This window comes from Saimiri boliviensis, chromosome 19, assembly GCF_048565385.1.
Source record: "Saimiri boliviensis isolate mSaiBol1 chromosome 19, mSaiBol1.pri, whole genome shotgun sequence".
Taxonomy (NCBI): Eukaryota; Metazoa; Chordata; class Mammalia; order Primates; family Cebidae; genus Saimiri; species Saimiri boliviensis.
In genome coordinates, this window is record NC_133467.1 from 19569278 (window position 1) to 19591706 (window position 22429).

Here is a 22429-nt window from a genome sequence, read left to right on the forward strand (position 1 = left end):
AAGTGAAAGTAATTATAATAAACCTGTTTTGAGGATTAAATGAGAAAATGCATACAGTATGTATCACAGTGCTTGGCACGCAGTGTGTACTCAGTAAATATTATCCACTATACTTATCTATATAGTCTTGATAACTCTAAATTTGTCCTTTATATTCAAGTAGTAGTCACTGATTCAAGAATGTTCTTCAAATTAATACTGAAAAACATAGGGCCAGGCATGGTGGCTCACACCTGTAATACCAGCACATTGGGAGGTCAAGGAGAGAGGATCATGTGAAGCCATGAGTTCAAGACCAGCCTAGGCAACGTAGGGAGACACCACCTCTATAAAAAGTACAATAATTAGTCGTATTTTTTGGTGAGAATTGTAGTAAAGGCATAACTCTGGAAATTACATGTATAGGTGTATTTGGCATGTGCCTATAGTCCCAGCTACTCAGGAAGCTGAGGTAGGAGAATCACTTGAGCCCAGGAGGTCGAGGCCACAGTGAGCTGTAATTGCGCCACCGCACTTCAGTCTGGATGACACAGTGAGACCCTGTCTCAAAGGGTGTGTGTGTGTGTGTGTGTGTGTGTGTGTGTGTGTGTGTGCATACAGCTTCAGTTTTATCTCTTGACTTTCATAATCTATATTAACAAAAGTTCTTAAATTTATTTTGCATTTGAATATTTGGAAGTGATTTTCCAGGAACTATCATTATCATTGTTATTGTTTTTCAGACTCTTCTTTTAGAAGCTTGACTCCTTTTTTGATTAACAAAGGTTTAGCAGGTACCTAAGAAATGTCTCCAAGTGATCTGTTACAAATATTATAGTAGAACCCAAATTAAGATAGAGTGCTCATTCTACCATTTTTATTTTAAAAATAAAAATAATTTCCAGAGGTATGCCTTTACCACCATGATCAGTAATAAGAAGGACTATTTCTATTTATATTAACCCTTATCTACCAAGTACGGGTCAGTCAATATGCACAGAGCACTTCAGTACAAAATACCTAGTCATGGTGGGTTACTCCAGATTTTTAAAATACCATCACTGATCTTAAGGAACTTGTAATTCAATGAAACATGTAGGTATGGTTGCAACAATAACAAACATAGAAAGTAACTAACACTGGTAGGTGTATTAAGGTCTGTATGTGGAAACTGACCAATTTGCAAATGTAACAAATCAATCTTCAAACTACAGTATAATACTTAAGATCTCTCAAAACTTATTTGACTTATTACTTTAAACTACAGATAAGCTAGAATATCGAGACTCCTGCCAAGTGGGAACAAGCCCTATTGGAGGGATTTCTCTGAATACATTATACTTGAGTATGTGTGCATGGACAAACACAGAGACACACATTTTCAAAGCTGTAATAGCTCAAGTCCCCTCTAATTGATTTTGAGATTTTATCTAATCTTATTACAGGAGCAGATAGTTTTACTTTCCAAAAATAGTGGATATTTTGAATGAATTCGAGTTGTTCTTAGTATTTGTCTGTTTTCCTAGATTATCTATAATTATAGTAACTACTTCATAGGATACAATATTTCAGCTGGAGTAAATTCAAAGATCTGCTGTACAACATGGTGACATATTATGAGTAAATAACGTATTGAAAATTACTAAAATATCATTTTAATCTGCAAAAAAATACATTCTCACTAAATTATTTGATATTGGAAAACAGTTACTTTTCCAGAAAAAATGTTATATTAACATATAATGGGGTTAATAGTGTTATTTTATTTTATTTTTTTGAGATGGAGTCTTGCTCTTTCACCAGGCTGGAGTGTAGTGGCACGATTTGGCTCACTGCAACCTCTGTCTCCCAGATTCAAGAGATTCCCCTGCCTCAGCCTTCTGAGTAGCTGGGACTACAGGTGAGTGCCATCATACCTGGCTAATTTTTTTGTATTTTAGTAGGCATGGGGTTTCATCATGGCCAGGATGGTCTCGATCGCCTGACCCCATGATCCGCCTGCCCTGGCCTCCCAAAGTGTTGGGATTACAGGCATGAGCCACTGTGCCCGGCCAATAATGCTATTTTAAATGAGGTAAAAACATTTTTTAAATTTCTCAGGTTTGATTTCTAATGTGAAAAATATCAGAAGACAAAACCCAGATAAACAAAAAGTATTAGGGTCCTCAATAATTTTTAAGCATATAAAGCATGTCTGAGACTAAACTGTTTCAGAAGTACTGCAATAGACATATGAATTAGATTCCCAGGGCCCAGCCTGCAAATTTGGATCTCATCAAAAACCTGTCAGAAAGAATTGTGATTAAAAAGAGTGCAGTGTGATTGAATATGTTGTGTGAAAACAAAGAAGGAAAATCATCTTGATCTAGAAACCAAGGTTAGCTAAGATAAAAGAACCAGGAAAAGCAAATATTTGCTGAGGGAAAACTCCAGAGTGAAACTGAGGCTCCTGGGACTATAATTTTGGCTTCAATGTTCTCATGCATCTACTTAGCAAATGGTAAATGGCAGTGCAACGTTTAAACAAGTACATATGTTTAATTCATTAGAAAAGTCAGCAAACTGTGTAAGTTATAACTTAGAGCAAATAACCCTCCTCTACCTCATGGTCTTTAACTACTACATAACTTTGCAGGTCAAGCTTCTTGAGGAACTGGTTTATGGCTCCTGTTCTACTTCTCCATTTCTTGTCTCCTTAAAGTCTGGCTTCTAACCCACTCTCCTTACCTAAATTTTTTAAGGTGGCAAATGATGAATCCTACCAACACAAAGATTCCTCCCTGACTGGTTTTTTTTTTTTTTTTTTTGGCTTAAAATATAACGAATGCTTCATGATTTCAAAATCCAGTATCACAAAGCAGCCCATGAGTCCACTGTTGTTGTTCATCAGTCATCTTTCCAGAGCAACTTTTTATCTAATAATTATAATTATTCCTAAGGAGCCATATGCTTATATTGCCATTTCTTGATTTATTAATTTCAGATTTTGCCTTTAGGTTCCTACTCTGATAGCTGAATTTTCACCTTTAAAAGAACGGCAGCATTTAGTGCTATCACTTTTTTTTTTTTTTTTTTTTTTTTTGAGACAGAGTGTCGCTCTTGTTACCCAGGCTGGAGTGCAATGGCGCGATCTCGGCTCACCGCAACCTCCGCCTCCTGGGTTCAGGCAATTCTCCTGCCTCAGCCTCCTGAGTAGCTGGGACTACAGGCACGCGCCACCATGCCCAGCTAATTTTTTGTATTTTTAGTAGAGACGGGGTTTCACCACGTTGACCAGGATGGTCTCAATCTCTCGACCTCATGATCCACCCGCCTCGGCCTCCCAAAGTGCTGGGATTACAGGCTTGAGCCACCGCGCCCGGCTAGTGCTATCACTTTTTAGTAATAGCATTTAGAAGGATCACTTCACGATCCTCTCCTCTTTTGACTTTCGTGATACTATGTATCATTCCAAAATAATCACAATTTTCAGTTTGGCTTTACAATTTTTAGTTTGGCTTTACAATTTTTCACATGAAGTGTGCTTCAAATTTATTCCCTGTTAGTTATAGACCTAACAAAGATGTTATTTGTACTATTCATTTTAAAGAATTTTATCCCGAGATCGTGCCATTGCACTCCAGCCTGGGTAACAAGAGAGAAACTCCATCTCAAAAAAAAAAAAAAAAAAAAAAAAAAAAAAGAATTTTATCTAAATAAAACTATTTTAGATAACGTCAGTATAATATTAAGAGAAATTCCAAATCAAAAGAGATAAACCATGAAAAATGTTAAGCTGGAAAAGCATTTGTTACACTAGTCAAAATATGTCAGTAATATGGTATAGCCTATAATAATGATTTAGTCTTAGAAAAGTGGCAAATGACAACAGCTACTAGGTTCAAATTTTATTTATTTTTGGTAGGATAGGGTCTTGCTCTGTTGTCTAGGCTGTAATGCAGTGGTGAGAGCATGGCTCACTGCAGCCTCAACCTCCTGGGCTCAAGTGATACTCCCACCTCAGCCTCTGGAGTAACTGAGACTACAGCCATGTATCACCAAGCCTCGCAAATTTTTTTTTAATATTAATTTTTGTAAAGATAGGGTCTCACTATGTTACCCCAACTGTCTCAAACTCCTAGCCTCAAGCGTTCCTCCTGCCTCAGCCTCCCAAAGTGCTGGTATTACAAGCGTGAGCCACTGCATCTGGCCTCAAAGTTTATTTTTTTAGGTAGTAGATAGTACATTAAATGGCAGGCATTATATTTCAAGCCAAATAAAAGTAAAGAACACTTAAAATTACATTGATAAATATTACTGAGTGATGCTATAGAATCAACATTTTAAAAGCACTTAAGGGAAAAAATAAAAGTACTTACTAGATGCTATATGTACCTTATATGAATGATTAAATTGGAATAAAAGCATCATTTGGCTATAATATTAACAACTGTCATAAAGTATTTCCTTAAGGCATATGTGAGACCCTCTAGCATAATGGTGCTATAACAGAAACTTACTCTCAGGGAGAACTGCAGCTACCAGAGAGGCTGAATTTCATTGCATTACAGCTCTATAGATGAAGGATGTAAGCAAGAGCTAGAAAATGTGTATGTGTATCTCTTTATTTAAAATATATCCTGAATAACATATATTTTATATATGTACATGTTTAAATCATTATTCTTTTCAGAGAAGAATAACCTGGGCTAAAGCAATGTCTTCAGCCTTCTGGGCTTCAGAAAAGTATACATTTAACACCCTTGTCATAGAAGCCTCCCCCAGTTCACCAGGTGGGCCATATAAATCCAGATAATGAAAATTCTGATTTACCTGGCTGCCCTATTCTGAATGTTTGACCTGCTATCCATGTGAAAATTTAAAGAAGAAAAAGAGTGAAGGTTTACAGTGTGGTCATTATGCTTTGAAACGTCTTTTCATATATGGCAGGATGATAAATTTCAGTTGTCTCCTTCACTTCGAAGATGGTATTGTGATAGCATAACATGTAAATTTTAGTATGATCTTAAGCACTGATTTCTTATGTATATGCTTATCTTCCTTATGTTCCTATTGTAAAGTAAAACAAGCTAAAACACTTGCCAACATACATTTCAGACACTGTTTAAGTGTTAATTGGAAAATATAAAACAAGAATCATGTTTGCTGGAAGCCAGTGAGTAGAAGCTATAATAGTGGCGATATCCCACCACTACAGTCCCCAAGAATAATGTCAGTTATTAGCTATCACCATGAATAGAATACTTCACTAGAAATGTTGTGTCCTAGATGGTAGTCTCATAATCTCATAAGCATCCTTGTGTTGTGCATAAATATAATGAAGAAATTCTTCATTTTTCCTTACTAGTTAGAAATAAGATCAGTTTATTATTCATTAAAAATCATCTAGTTGAGACCATGGTTATATTAATTATCCTGATCACTATATATTTTGTATATCAAAAACATCATTATGTACCCCCATGAATATGTACAATTACACTTTGTCAAGTAAAATCTTAAATAAGTAAAAGATTGGGAAAAAAATCATCTGAAACACTTCACAGTATGTAAGGAAATCATATGTTACTGAAAAGCCCACCAGGAGAGAATTGGTTTTAACCAGGGGATAGATGGATGGAGAGTCAGAAAATTAAATAAAATGAAAGAAGCATGTTCCGTATGCCTACAATTACTCCAATAGTCATGAAATAAACATGAAATTTTAATTTCTTTTAGGTAGAAACTATGGTTTAATTTATTGTAGTTCCTTGTGTTCTAAATTCATGCTTCTTAGAGTAAGCTTGTTCAATTATGAACATTTAGCATCTCATATAGGCCTCTTAGATTCTTATAACCAAAGAAAACTGCATATTTATCAGTACCTATGTTTCACTGAAAACATATATCTCTGCATAAGTGTTTGGTTGATAAAGAAACAGGTCCCGTCCTTCTTAATCTGTAGCCTTATGTACCTTATAAACACATTTATTTCTTGACTTCATGCTTAAAATCTAAGCTGTCCTCTATCACATTTTCCCACATAACTGAAGTTATGTAGTTGCCTTTTAAAGTGTTTCAAACATCTATTCACACCTGAAAATACTTTATCAGGTTATGAATCTGGAGTTTCCATCTCAGGTCTTGATTCCTTAAGAAACACAACTAGTAGTTAAAACTTCAAAGTTTTGATATCACATTTTCATCACTATTCTGCTTCTGCTTCTGCTTCTTACCTAAAGTTTTGGTCATGTATTAAGAAAATGAATGTGGATACAAAATATTGGGGATAGCTTTATCGTGGCCTGACAACTAAATTAGTTTGCCTTAAAAATCAACTAATCAGTGTATAAATTAGAATCTTAGGATAAATGGTCTATTTAGCTGTACATCTGTAATCAATACATGACTCTTACTAATTTCTTTTGTTACATGCAACCAAAAACATGGTATTGTTGTTCCCTTGAAAGCAGGATGTTTCTTCCTTCAGCACATATTTGGGTTGTGGGATACCTGACCTTTGAGTGGTGTTTTGTTCATTTGTTGTGTGTGAATGGCAAAGCAAAACTGAGAGAAGCCTTTTCAAAATGAAACAGGTCTCTAAACCAAGTCCCTCTATTCAAGTTGCCTTTGTAACTTTTTTGTGGTCTCAGTAAAGTGTCATTATATTAGAAGTAATATAATTCACTTAAGTTGGCTTAAATGAGGAAAACTTACTGAGAAGATACAGGACTCTTAATCAGAACCCAAAGTCAGAAAGGAATAGGTGAGTATCATGAAATATATCTTCTAATTCCTTCTTCTATCCATTTACTTACGTATTCATTTAGCAAATATTTACTGAGTTCCTGCTATGTGTGACATATGGCTTTTACTTGCTAAGGATAAAACAGTAAACAAAGGAGATTAAAAGAAAATCATTGCCCTCATGAAGCTTACATATTATGAAAATACGGAAGAAAAATAACGTAACATATCTGAGGGGGAAAAAATCCCTTCCATTTTTCTAGAATATAACATGTGTGTAAAAGAAAGGCTAAAGAGCTAAACTGGGACAGGCCTTGCAAATAAGTTTAAAAATTCTGGTCTTAGATTAAGAGGCAGTGAAGGTTCAGTGGAAGTTTTTAAACAGACTAATGGCATTATCAGTCCAGTTCTTAAGAGAGCACATCTATGAAAGTGGGTAGAATGGACTGGTGAAGTAGCACATGAAGATCGAGAGCAGCTGCTATATTCCTGGTAAGGGGATATGTGGGCCTCAACCACAGCAAGGGCAGTGAGAACAGAATGAAGGAGATAAATGTGATGATGTTACATAAGTAGAATGGGCATGACTTTAGCTGGATGTGTAAAATGCTGCAAGTTATCAAAACTGACCGATGGTGTCATGAACTCAGATAGTGCAGGTTGTGTGAAGAGGAGGTGGGATGATTAGATGAAATAGAAAATGACTCTTGACTTTGAAGTCATTCAGTTTAAGATGTCATTATATTTCAAATCTAGAAATCCAGGCAACAGCTGGAAATACAATTTTGGAGCCCAGGAAACTTGACCAGGAATATATGTTTAGGAATCATTGCATAAAGTGTAGTTGTAGGAATAAGGATTACCAAAGCATAGATTATAGGGGAAAAAAATGAGCCTGAGACCACTCATTGAAAGACGCCTATATTTAAGATTTGGGAGGAAAAAGGGCAAGAAATGGTTTGTCAGAGACTTAAGAATATTAAAATCCAGCAATCTTGATTTATGTTACTACAGTAAATTCTTGTACATTACCTGAGGAAGAAGGAAGAAAGAAGAGGAGGAAGGAGTTAGGGGGTTATGTATATAAATATACATAGAGTTGACGTAAGAGAAAAGAGAAGAAAAAGGAATGTTTCTTAATTTATAAGCTGTTATGTTATTAGACAACATGCATTTCCCTTCTGCAAGGATATAGAATAGGTATTACAACTTATCTCACTCAGTAGTACTCAATGGGCTACTCGATTATTATAGAGAGATTCTAGGCTAGCATTCGCTATTTTGAATGTAAGGCATTCAACTTAAATAAAGAAAGGGTATCTGAACAAAAGGTTTTCATCATTATTCTTCAGGTCTTAATTACCTTACTCCAACATTGAGACTATCTATTTTTACTCAGAGATATTCTAGCCAAAGATGCTCTAATTACCTTGCCCTGAATAGACTCTTCTCAGTCCTAAATAGTGCACTGAACATTTAAAATTTGCTAGTAGTTTTTAAAAGATGGTATGATACTATACCACCACAAATTAACTAAATGTAAAATGCAGGTGTGCTGGTTTCTTTTTCATTTCTAGCTAAATGAACACAATGGGACTTGCTTAGTATGTAGAAATAATAAAATAGGCATAGTTTGTATATCAGAGACACAGATCACTAGTCATACAATGGTTTTAATATCATTATTTCCAGGATGAGAAGAAAATAAGTTTACAAATAAAAATATGTGGCACTTGTTCAGAAAGGACAATCATTTCCCTGAGATATCCCTGATCTAGATGTGTTTCACAAACATAGTACTATAAATAATTTTTCTAAGGAATTATGCTACAACAATTTCTCCAGCACTTCCAGGAGAAAACATCTCTCTCAAATAGAGAACTGGTCAGAATACACAACTGCAAATGACATACCAATTCATCAAATGTCATCATATCTTAGCCACTTTTTCTCTGGCTGTGGTACTATTTAACTAAAAAGCAATCAAGAATTTTCCAAAAAGAACATGGCAGAAATAACTGAAAACTACACTGATAAGTAAGAAAATAATCCTGACATTTAGTAACAAAGAAAATTGCATAACTATATTATTCAGAGAAAAAGCAGAGAGGAGGCTGCAGAAGAGCAAAGATTACTGCTTGTTCCTTCCTCTGGAAGCTTCTTCCTAGAGGGTACCTGCCAGATGCCAGCCGGAGTTCTCCTGTATGAGGTGTCTGCTGACCCCTGCTAGAAGGTATTCCCCCAGTTAGGAGACATGGGGGTCAGGGACCCACTTGAGGAGGCAGTCTGTCCCTTAGCAGAGCTCAAATGCTGTGCTGGGAGGTCTGCTGCTCCCTTTAGACCTGGCAGGCAGGAACGTTTAAGTTTGTTGAAGCTGTGCCCACAGCTGCCCTTTCCCCAAGGTGCTCTGTCTCAGGGAGATGGGAGTTTTATCTATTTGCCCCTGAATGGGGCTGCTGCCTTTCTTTCAGAGGCCGTCTGTCTACAGTGGCTTTGCAGAGCTGTGGTGGGCTCTGCCCACTCTGAACTTCCAAGAGGCTTTGTTTACACAGTGAGGGAAAAATTGCCTACTCAAGCCTGGCCAATGTGGTGAAATCATGTCTCTACTAAAAACCAAAAATTAGCCAGGCATGGTGGTGCACACCTGTAATCCCAGCTACTTGGGAAGTTGAGGGAGGAGAATTGCTTGAACCCAGAACGCAGAGGTTGCAGTAAGCTGAGATCATGTCATTGTACTCTAGCCTAGATGACAAGATAGAAACTCCATGGAAGAAAGAAAGAAAGAAAGAGAGAGAGAGAGAGAAAGGAAGGAAGGAAGGAAAGAAAGAAAGAGGAAGTGAGGAAGGGATGGAGGGAGGGAGGAAAGGAGGGAAGGAGGAAGGGAGGGAGGGAGGAAGGGAGGGAAGGAGGAAGGGAGGGAGGGAGGAAGGAACCTGCCACAAGTAATTTATACTGGGTAAATCACTTCACTACTCTGAACATACTTTTCTTACTTATAAAATAAGAGGTTTGGACTAATTAATCCCAAAATTCCCTTCAGCTCTAAAAGTTTATGATTACATATAGCTGTGATTCTAAACAGTTTAGAAGTTATTAGGGTCTGATATTGACATTATTATAATATATAAACTTAAAAAAGAGTCTTAGAAACAGAGATTAACAACAGAGAGAGAGAAAGACATGAAAGTGATGTGAGGTATGTTTCAGATTTCATTTTATTTCCTCACACTAAACAACACTAGAACCATTGTCATCTCTACAACTAGCAACAACTACCATTTACTAACTCTCAACAAGCGCTGGGTACTGTGCTAAACATTTTATTTCATCTTCACAATAATTCAATGAGATGATTGCTATAATTATTCCCATTTTATAACCAAGAAAACTGAGGCTGGGAATGGTAGCCAAAGGTAAGATTGCTTGAAATGGATGAAGCTCTGACTCAAGCCAATGTGTGTCTGATGCTCAAACCAACCACCAAGAATCCATGTTTCTAGAAATCTAAGCTTTCTAATTCTATATAAAATAACCACAACACTTATAAACATCAAGTTGAAATAAAACCTCAACACTTGTAAACATCAAGTTGAAAAAAAAGTAAAAGCAATAATCCACATTTTGTTGTTTTCTATGCCAAAATATGCCTGTAGTTTTCCCAAATGTTCTAAGTCATATCAATGGTATACACTAATTTGAAAATTTTTGATGATTACAGTCATCTTTCTACTATGCTATTACTTTTAAAATTAATCCACCTAAAATATTTGGGTGTTTTTAACTCGAATTTCTAAGTTCTGTAAAAGATTTCATCAAGAATATATAAACTGTAAGAATATATGAACTCTAAGCCACTCCCCATATTATAATGCATTATATGTGGTAGCAATTTTGCATAAACAAACTCATTTTTAGTTTCTTCTTTCTACTGGATCTGTTTTTTATGATATTTTGGGCCTTTTGTAAGATTGAAAAAAATGAGGGGGTAAATAATTACAACTTATTAATAACTAGAAAACCTATTCTACTTATTAAAATAATTAATTTCTAATGTTATCCGAAAGGAATTTAGACTATAAACAAAAATTCTCTACTGCAATATAGGCTACAGCATATCACTAACGAATATCAGCTACAAGACTATTCTGAAAGGAAAGACTTCTTGAATTGATGAAACACATAGAAATCAAAGAAAATAATATCAAATTTATTTCATAATATAACATATCAAAGAGTCAATTACTGGCTTTTATGAGGAGAACGTGATGCTAAAAAGTTAAAAAGTTTTGTTTTAGGCGGGGCACAGTGGCTTAGGCCTATAATCCTAGTATTTTGGGAGGCCGAAGCAGGTGGATCACTTGAGGTCAGGAGTTCAAGACCAGCCTAGCCAATATGGTGAAACCCCATCTTTACCAAAAATACAAAAAATGTTGCTGGGTGTGGTGACACACACCTGTAATCCCAGTTACTCAGGAGACTGAGGCAGGAGAATTGTCTGAACCCAGGAGGCAGAGGTTGAAGTGAGCTGAGAATGCATGCAACTGCACTCCAGCCCAAGCAACAATGTGAAGCTCTGTCTCATAATAATAATGATAATCATACAATAAAATAAAATAAAATAAAAAAGTTTTGTTTCAGTTTAAATATATGTATTTCCCATACCCATAAGTTCAATAGACCTGGTTTTCCAAAGTTGCACAGTAATAATGACAAATCATTAAAATGAAGACTGTAAAACCAATTTGAATTCAATAAGAAATTTTTATTAACTAGCATTCCTAAAGAAGATGGGAATATTACATATATATCGCATATGATTAATATTTATGAAAGCATATGCATATTTCTACAAATATATGTAGTTAGGTTTACATATACATTCATATATTACTTAACTCTTCCTTTGCTGAATGATTATACTCTTCTCAATTATCACATTTCGAATCTAAACAAAAAATAAAAATCAATAAGTTCAAAGCTAAAAGAAACTTAAAGGCCTAAATGATATCTTTTCCAAGCATAATTTAGAACTTTAAAAATGTGAAATAAAAAAAAATAAAACTTGTTTAAAATAAGCTTCTTAGGTAATGCACTTTCAGGGATTTTCTCTTTCCTTTTGGGAGATATAACAGTGATCACCCTACAGATAAGACGTCTAAGATAAAATCAGTCAGTAAAATTAATTTGAAGACAGTCACTGTCAGAGCTACTAAAACTGTAACATGTAACTCCCTGACATTAACAGAGATACTCAACAACAGATGAAGTAGCTAATCAGTTTCTTCAGTTAAGCAAATCAATAACCAACCTACACAGGGTTCTTGGAATCTTTTGTTCAAACGACAAGGTCACGGCTCGTTGTAAGCTGTCTTTGTTGGACTGAGAGAGAGAAAATAAAAAGAGCAAGGGAATCTGCAAGAAGCTGCCAATGACAAAAGGGCAAAGAGTGGGAGGGGAAGGGGAGCACAAGAACAGGCCCCGAGAATCAGTGTGCCAGAAGACCTCGGGAAATAAAAGGAGGGAAATAGAACTCATGCAAGAGAGAAGGACCAAAAAACCCAATGGGACAAGAGTGTGGGGGAGCAGGAACAGGGGAAGACAGAATTTTCACAAACACAGTAAGGTTCTGAAGGACAGGGCTGAAAGCAAAAATGCAGTGGAATGCAATATAGCTTCCTTATTTAAGAGAATGGACTTCAAAGCATACATGGAAGTTACTTCATTTCCCTGTGCAGTTTCCTCATATTCAGTCCACTGATTCTCACAAAATATGACAAATGGGCATAGTGCTGGAAACATAATAAACAGTCACAAATGTGAGCTATTACTATACTTGGTAAAAGGAAAAGAGACCATATTTAAGTTATTGTGATATGGTAAAGATATGATGGAATATTTCAGTAAAGATAGCTACAGATAGGCAGGGCGCAGTGGCTCACGTCTGTAATCCCCACACATAGTGGGCCTTTGGTGAGACACAATGCTCTGCTGGCTTCAAGTCTGACCCAGCACAATCGCAGTGGTGGTAACCACAAGGGGACTTGTGTCATCCCACCCATAGCTGCAGGCAGCTCAACACAGAGAGGACTCTGTTGGTTTGAAGAAAGTAAGGAAAGAGAACAAGTGTCTCTACCTGGTAATCCACAGAATTCTTCCAGATCTTTATCTAAGCCCATCAAGGTGGCATCTCTATGAGTCTGTAAGAACCACAATATTACTAGGCTTGGGGTGTCCCTTCATGTAGCCAGTGCTTAGATCAAAACACTCAAATCCTTGAGAATTCCTGGAAAGCCTTCCCAAGAAAGACTGTTACAAATAAGTCTGAATGTGAAGACTACAATAAATACCTAACTTCAATGTCCAGACACCAAAGAATATCTACAACCATCAACACAATCCAGGAGAGCATGACCTCACCAAACAAACTAAATAGAACACCTGGGACCACTCTTGGAGAAAGAGACATATGGTATCTTTCAGACAGAGAATTCAAAATATCTGTTTTGAGGAAACAGAAAGAAATTCAAGATAACTCAGGAAAGGAATTCAGAATTCTATCACATGAATTGAACAAAGAGATTGAAATAATTAAAAAGAATCAAGCAGAAATTCTGGAGTTGAAAAATACAATTGACACACTGAAAAACAAATCAGACTCTTAATAGTAGTAATCAAGCCGAAGAAAGAATTAGTGACCTTTAAGATAAACTATTTGAAAATATATACTCAGAGGAGACAATAGGAAAAAAACAATGAAGCACACCTAGAAGATCTACAGAATAGCCTCAAAAAAAGCAAAGCTAAGAGTCACTGGCCTTAAAAAAAAAAAAAAAAAAAAAAGTAGAGAAAGAGATAAGGTTAGAAAGTTTATCCAAAGAGATAACAACACAGAATTTCACAAACTTAGAGATATATATCAAAATCCAAGTAAAAGAAGGTTATAGAACACCAAGCAGATTTAACCCAAAGACAACTACCTCAAAACATTTAATAGTTAAACTCCCAAAGGTTAAAGATAAAGAAAGTATCCTAAAAGCTGCAAGAGGAAAAAAAACAAATAACATACACTAGAGCTCAGTAAGCTCAGTGGAAACCTTGTGGGCCAGGAGAGTGACATGACACATTTAAACTGCTAAAGAAAAAAAAAAAAAAACCTTTTATTCTGGAATAGTATATCCAGTGAAAATATTCTTCAAACATCAGGAAGATATACAGACTTTCTCAGACAAACAAAAGCTGAAGGCCTTCATCAACACTAGACCTGTTCTGTAAGAAATGCTAAGCCGGGCGCGGTGGCTCAAGCCTGTAATCCCAGCACTTTGGGAGGCCGAGGCGGGTGGATCACGAGGTCAAGAGATCGAGACCATCCTGGTCAACGTGGTGAAACCCCGTCTCTACTAAAAATACTAAAAATTAGCTGGGCATGGTGGCGCGTGCCTGTAATCCCAGCTACTCAGGAGGCTGAGGCAGGAGAATTGCCTGAACCCAGGAGGCGGAGGTTGCGGTGAGCCGAGATCGCGCCATTGCACTCCAGCCTGGGCAACAAGAGCGAAACTCCGTCTCAAAAAAAAAAAAAAAGAAATGCTAAAGGTAGTACTTCAATCAGAAAGAAAAGGACATTAATGAGTGATAAGAAATAAACTGAAAGTACAGATTCACTTCACAGAAGAAAACAGAATATTACAAAACTGTAACCGTAGTGCGTAAACTACTTTTATATTAAATAGAAAGATTAAAAGATAAGCCAATGGACAATAGTAACTACTCCATTTCTTTTCTTTTCTTTTTTTTTTTTTTTGAGATGGAGTCTTGCTCTGTTGTACAGGCTGGAGTGCAGTCGTGTGATTTCAGCTCACTGCAACTTTCACCTCCCGGGTTCAAGTGATTCTCCTGCCTCAGCCTCCTGAGTAGCTGGGACTACTACAAGCACGTGCCACCATGCCCAGCTAATTTTTTTGTATTTTAGTTGAGACAGGTTTCACCATGTTGCACAGGCTGTTCTCAAACTCCTGAACTCAGGCAATCTACCCGCCTCAGCCTCCCAAAGTGCTGGATTACAGGTGTGAACCACCACACCCAGCCTTACTACTATAATTTTTGAAGACAGGCAGTACAATAAAATATAAATAGAAACAACAAAAAACTACCTGGGGAATGAAGTTAAAACAGAGTTTTAAATCAGTTTTCTTTTTGCTTGTTTATATAAACAGTGTGAAGTTGTTATGGCTTAAAATAATGGGTTATATTACTTGCAAGTCTCTGGTAACCTCAAATCAGAAAACATACAATGGATACAGAAAAAATAAAAAGCAAGAAATTAAACCATACCAACAAAGAAAATCACCTTAACTAAAAGGAAGATAGGAAGGAAGGAAAGAGGGATGAGAAGACCACAAAACAACCAAAAACAAATAAACAGGCAGTAGTAAGTCCTTAATTATCAATAATAACATTGAATGTAAATGAACTAAACTCTCCAATAAAAAAGACACAAAGTGGCTGAATGGATAAAGAAACAAGACCCAGTGACCTGTTGCCTACAAAAGAAATACTTCACTTAAAAAGACATACATAGCCCAAAATTAAAGGAATGGAAAAAGATATTCCATGCCAATGGAAACCAAAAAACAGCAGTAGTTATAGTTCTAATAGACACAATAGGCTTCAAGACAAAACTATAAGATGAAACAAAGAAGGTTACGTAACATAATGATAAAGCAGTCAGTTCCTCAAAAGGATATAACGATTGTAAATATCTATGCACTCAACACTAGAAAACCCAGATATATAAAGCAAATATATTAGAGCTAAAGAGAAAGATAAAACCCAACAGAATAATAGCTGGAGATTTCAATACCCCACTCTCAGCATTAGACAGATCTTCCAGACAGAAAATCAACAAAGAAACATCAAACTTAATCTCACTACAGACCAAATGGACCTACTACATACTTACAGAACATTCCATGTAACAGTTGAAGAACATACATTCTTTTCCTCAGCACATGGATCATTTTCAAGAATAGACCATATGTTAGGTCACAAAATAAGTCTTAAAACATTAAAAAGAACTGAAAAGATATCAAGTGTCTAACCACAATTGACTGAAGCCAGAAATTAATAACAGGGAATTCTGGATACTATATAAATACATAGAAATTAAACAATATATTCCTGAATGACCAGTGGGTCACAATGAGGAAATTAAGAAGGAAATTGAAAAATATCTTGTAAAAAAAGATAATAAAACATAACATAGCAAAACCTATGGGATACAGTACTACGAAGAAAGTTTATAGGTAAGTGCTTACATCAAAGAAGAAGAAAAACTTCATATAAACAACCGAACAATATATCTTAAAGAATTAGAAAACCAAGAGTAAACCAAACCCAAAATTAGTAGAAGAAAAGATGTAACAAAGATCAGAGCAGAAATAAATGAAACTGACATGAAGGAAACAGTATAAAAGATCAATGAAACAAAAAGTTGGTTTTTTAAAAAGTTAAACAAAATTGACATTTAGCCAGACTAATAAAAAAAGAAAAAAAACAACAAATAAATGAAATCGGAAGTAAAAAAGGAGACGTTGCAACTGATACTGCAGATGTTCAAAGGATGAAAAGTGGCTGCTATGAGCAAACACATGTCAATAAATTAGGAAATCTGGAAGAAATGTATAAATTCCTAGACATATACAACCTACCAACAGTAAATGAGGAGGAAATAAAAAACCTGAAGAGACCAATAACAAGTAACAATATCAAAGTTGGAATAAAATGTTTCCCAGGTTTCCCAGGACCTGATGGCTTCACTGCTGATTTCTACCAAACATTTAAAGAAGAAATAATACCAATCTGAATCAAACTATTTAGAAAAATAAAAGAGGAAGGAACACTTACAAACTCATTCTATAAGGCCAGTATTACCCTTATACCAAAACCAGGCAAAGACATATCAAAAAAAGAAAACTATAGGCCAGTATCATTGATGAATATTTATGCAAAAATCTTCAGCAAAGTACTAGCAGACCAAATTCAACAACACATTAGAAAGATCATTCATCATGGCCAAGTAGGATTTATCCCTGGAATGCAAGGATAATTCAACACATGCAAATCAATAAATGTGATATATCCTATCAATGGAATAAAGACACAAACCATATGATCATTTCCACTGATGCTGAAAAAGCATTTCACAAAATTCCACATACCTTCATGGTAAAAATCCTCCAAAAACTGGGGATAGAAGGAACACACCTCAATATAATAAAGGTCATATGCAACAGATCAGCAACTAGTATTATACTGAATTGGGAAAAACTGAAAGCCTTTCATCTAAGATCTAGAACATGACAAGAATGTCCACTGTCACCACTGTTATTCAACATAAGTACTGGAAGTTCTAGCTAGAGCAGTCAGACAAGAGAAAGTTATAAAGAGCATCAAATTGGAAAGGAAATAGTCAAATTATCCTTATTTGCAAATGATATAATCTTACATTTGAAAAACTTAAGACTCCGCCAAAAAACTATTAGAACTGATAAACAAATTCAATAAAGTTGTTGCACACAAAATCGACATACAAAAATCATTTTTATATGCCAACAGCAAACAATCTGAAAAAGAAATTTAAAAAGTAATCCTATTTACAATAGCTGCAAATAAAATTAAATACCTAGGAATTAATCAAAGAAGTAAATGATCTCTACAATGAAAAATATGAGACACTTTTGAAAGAAATTACAGAGCACATACACACACACACACACACACACACACACACACAAATGGATAGATATTTCATGTTCATATATTGAAAGAATCAATCTTGTTAAAATGTCCATACTACACAAAGAAATCTACGGATTCAGTGCAATCCTTATCAAAATGCCACTGACGTTCTTCACAGAAATAGAAAAAACAGTCCTGAAATTTATATGAGAGCACAGAAACTCAGAACAGACAAAGTTATCCTAAGCAAAAATAATAAAACTGGAGGAATTACATTACTGACTTCAAATTATATAACAGAGCTATAGTAACCAAAATGGCAAGGTACTAGCATAAAAACAGACACAGACCAGCAAAACAAAATAAAGAACCCAGAAATAAACCCACATATCTACAATGAACTCATTTTTGACAGAGTTGCTCAGAAAATACATTGGGGAAAGGACAGTCTTTTCAATAAATGTTAGGAAAACTGAATATCCATATGCATAAGAATAGCCTCTATCTCTCACCATATACAAATATCAAATCAAAACGGATTAAAGACTTACATCTAAGGTTTCAAATTATGAAACTACTATAAGAGAATATTGGGGAAACTTTTAAGGACATTAGCCTGGGCAAAAATTTCTGGAGTAATACCATCCAAGAACAGGCAACCAAAGTAAACATGGACAAATGGGATCGCTTCAAGGCAAAAATCTTCTGTACAGCAAAGAAAACAATCTACAAAGAGACAACCCACAGAACGAGAGAAAATATTTGCAACTACCCAGCTGACAAGGGATTAATAACCAGAATCTATATGGTCCTCAAACAACTCTACAGGAGAAAAGTCCAACAATCTTACTAAAAAATGGGAAAATATCTGAAAAGACAGTTCTCAAAAGATAATATACAAATGGCAAACAGGTATATATAAAGGTAATTAATATCATCAGAGAAATGCAAATCAAAACTACAATGAGATATCTTTTCACCCCAGCTAAAATGGCCTTCATCCAAGAAAGGCAATAACAGATGCAGAAAAAAGGGAACCTTCCTACACTGTTGGTGGGAATATAAATTAGTACAACCACTAGAACAGTTTGGAGGCTCCTCAAAAAAACTAAAAATTAAGCTACTATACAATCCAGCAATTCCACTATAGAATATATACCCAAAAGAAAAGACATCAGAATATCATAGGTATCTGCACTCCAATGTTTATTGCAGCACTATTCATAATAGCTAAGAATTTTTTTTTTTTTTTTTTTTGAGATGGAGTTTCGTTCTGTCGCTCAGGCTGGTGTGCAGTGGTGGGATCTTGGCTCACAGCCAGCTCTGGAGCCGGGAGGTAGAGGCTGCAGTGAGCCCGTATCATGCCACTGCACTCCTGTCTGGGCAACAGAACAAGACTGTTTCACAACATGAAAAAAAAAAAAAAAAAAGAAAGAAAAATAAATCCATATATCTTATCAGGGTTCCTTCTTCATTGAGATAACTATATTATATAGAATTCCTTTGTAAAACAAACAAAAAACAGTGTAATAATGAGCAAATTGCCTCTAAAGGGAATTAACCAAGTCTTGGAATAATAATGAGTTTATTTATTTTCCTATTTTATTTATCCCACAGTCTCTGCATTTTTAGAATATTTATATCTAACAGTTCAGTAAGTCATGAGTCTGACATGGGTCTCTCTAGACCAAAATCAAGGTGTCAGCCGCATTCCTTCTGGAGACTCTGGGGGGAGATCTACTTTCTTGCCTTTTCTTTGCCTTTCCTAGCTTTCAAGAGCTTCCCACATTCCTTGCTCATGGTTCTTTTCTTCCATCTTTAAAGCAAGGGCTAACTGAGATCTCACAAGATATCACTCTTTACTCTCTTCTGCCTCCCTCTTTTATCTTGTCATGTTTATGATTACAACAGGCCCACTACCATAATCCAGATTAACCTCCACATTTTAAGGTTAACTGATTAACAGACTTAATTCCATCTTAATTCAATTTTGCCATGTAACCTGACATATTCAGTGTTTTCAAAGAATAAGACATGGGCATCTTTGGGTGTCATTATTCTGTCTACCACAGTACATTCAGAAACATATTTAAAGATTTCTGATAATGCACAGCATTATGGAAGCTACAGTGATGATCTCTCTCCTCCTTTTCTTAACATCTGCTAGAGTCGGTAAGAAATGTGTACACAATCATACTATCAAGGAAACACTCATCTTAAAAGTGCTCCAAGTAAAAATGAGATGAAAAACTACAGAACTAAGAAAACATTTTAGCTCAAAGATTTAAAGGTAAGATGGCATATGAACCAGGCCTTATAGCACAGGTAGGATCTGTTAATAGGCAGAGATGAGTATAGAGGGTGATATTTCAGGTTGGGGCTTTGTGCAACTAAATTAAAGGAAAGTAGAAATGGAAGACATTAAACAAGTACCATTGAGGTGGTGTGAGAAGCACTCAACAGAAAGCAGTATGAACTGAAAATTTCAAGCAAAAAGTGGTCAATGATTCAATTATGGCAGAGAAGGAACACAAAGCCAGAGAAGTCACTGGAGTTTTAATTAGTGTATCACTGATAATCTTCAAATGAGCACTCACAGTCAAGTGCTGGTGGCAGAAGCTAGATTGCAGCTGTTTCAGACTGGGCTGGCATCAAGTGTAAATGACTATTTTGATAAATTTGTAGTTAAGTAAAGCAAAATTTAAAAAAGTTTGAAAGGACAGAAAGTTAAAGCTTTGGTAGTACACAAAGGCAACTGGACAGATAAAGAAGGGTAAGAGTGAAAAATCAGGTCAAAGAAACATGCAGTACAAATTGTTTAGGTCTACTTTAAAAGTTTGCAGAGCCTTTTTCCTCCCCAATCCTAACTACTTTGGTTTTGAGAGGCATGAATATTATGGACTGTGAGGCACAGTTCTTAGGTTATTAATAAACTAGAAAATTCATAACAGAAAGGCACTCCAAAAAAGGTAATTTGGTCCAGTACCCTCACCCATGGAAGGATTATATGTTAACTGCCCATATGGCATGTTTGTCATCTTCTCCCCTTTCCCTTCAGACAGAACTAATCTCTCTGTGACCATAAAGCATTTTGTGTGACAGATATCCTTCTCACATAGCACTAACTACGTTTGGTCACGATGATCTTCAAATCTATATCTGTCACAAAACTTTAAATCCCCAAGGGCAAAAGAGACCTCATAGCGTAGCAGTGGAACAAAACCATCCAGGGACAGCATAAAGAAGCTTGCTCTTAAAGACTGAGAAGCAGAAAAAGAGTGATGCAATCACAGCTCACTAATCCCACGCTTGTGTCCAGGGTGGGCCTTGACTGCATTGCAGTTTGCTTTAATTCAATTTATCCTGTAATCCATTTTTGGGTATACCACTGTTTGCTTAAAATTTTTGAATTGCAAAGTCATATGCAAATTACTGAATAAATGAGATAATAAATTTAAGCAGATGATGGATTAATCCTAAATAAAGCTTTTAAATCACTTTGGCTGACATTAAACAGTTTGCTGAACCAAGTATTCTAAATGGCACTGTTTCTGACAAGATTACCTAATAACTATAACCTCTACATAACCTTTTTGTTTAAAATAATTTGCATAGAATCAATTAGGAATTATATAAATACCACCCACATCCTTAAAACAGAGACATGAATAGATGAAGAATCAATCTTAAAGTTATTAAAAGACATAATTTTTAAAAATTCACTTTGAGTGACATACTTTTAGAATTTAACTTCTGTCTTAAACGAAAATGACAAACTCACTAGTTATCTGAATTCCTTTTAACAAAACACATGAAAACCAACTCTATATTTTATAAGAACAGGCTATTCTTGTGACAGTTGATAAATATAATAGCAAGTAATATTAAAAATATAGACGTTTCCCAGAGGAAGAGTAAATATCCTGGTCAGAATCCAAGAGAGGAATCAATACTGATCATACACTTAACAACATTTAATATACCGACTCATCTACTATTTCTAACCAATTATCCAATTAAGACTCCTCTAGGGTTAATTAGGGAGTGAATGAGCCATGGTCTTTACCATTGATATATTACAATAAATTATACACTAAGTAAATTATATTACCTGAGGCAATGGGATAGAAAAGAAAAGCATGCAAAATTATACTACTGCTTCCCCATTAACCAAATACTACACTGGCATTCAAAGCAATCTCCTTTCAGATGGGCTTTTCACTGTATCCTTGCTTGGCTTTAACAAGCTGTCATTCCAGAAGGGATCATGAATTTCTATAGCAATTCCAAACTTTAAAGCATCAGTTTCTCAAATTGTGGTGTTAGTCCATATGCATCAAAATCTGAAAGTGCAAATTCTTGGGTCCCAAAGCCCCACCAAAATAGACTATGAGGAGTGGAGCCCAAGCATGTAAATTTAGAGCAAACTTTCTCTCAAATGCTCATGCATGCTAAAGTTTGAGAACCACTGCCTAAGAACACGTTAGACCTGTAACACTTGGCAGATGCATTATGAAGCCCTAGACATACAGATGTAACCCATACTTTCTCCCTAAGGTATGGTACCTAGACCAGGAGGAATGGCATCGCAAGGAAGCTTGTTGGAAATGCAGGATCTCAGACCTATGTCAACCTTGCTTAATCAGAACATACATTTTAACAAGATCCCCAAGTGATTGGTATTTGTATTAAAGCCTGAGACACATTGGTCTACAGCAGTTATTCTTGGACGCAGGTGTTTCTAGGTTACGATTTTAAATAGGTTAAATAGCAAAGTATTTTTAAGGAGATTGTGGTCAACATGTGAAACATACTTTATAGCAAAATAAGCAATCGAAGCCAAAGCCCTATTGAAATGCAGATAGAAGATTCCGAGTATCTTTTGTAAATTTAACAACACTCAGGGTAGTATCATTTCCATTCTACTCTCGCCAGTATTATATTAATGATAATGATGAAAGATGGAAGTTATTCAGAATACAACTGGAAA

At 35.6% G+C, this 22429-nt stretch overlaps 2 protein-coding genes across 10 annotated transcripts in view; both read right to left on the reverse strand.

The window, feature by feature from the left end:
- The window catches only part of RABGAP1L (RAB GTPase activating protein 1 like), a 709048-nt gene that overhangs the window by 405138 nt on the left and 281481 nt on the right, over positions 1–22429 (reverse strand). The gene's annotated exons all lie outside the window — the stretch shown is intronic.
- The window catches only part of GPR52 (G protein-coupled receptor 52), a 131442-nt gene that overhangs the window by 46751 nt on the left and 62262 nt on the right, over positions 1–22429 (reverse strand). The window contains exon 1 of the mRNA XM_074390023.1: positions 1–22429. This exon is cut by the window's left edge and continues 46751 nt beyond it; it is cut by the window's right edge and continues 62262 nt beyond it. The gene's annotated coding sequence lies outside the window, so the exon portion shown is untranslated.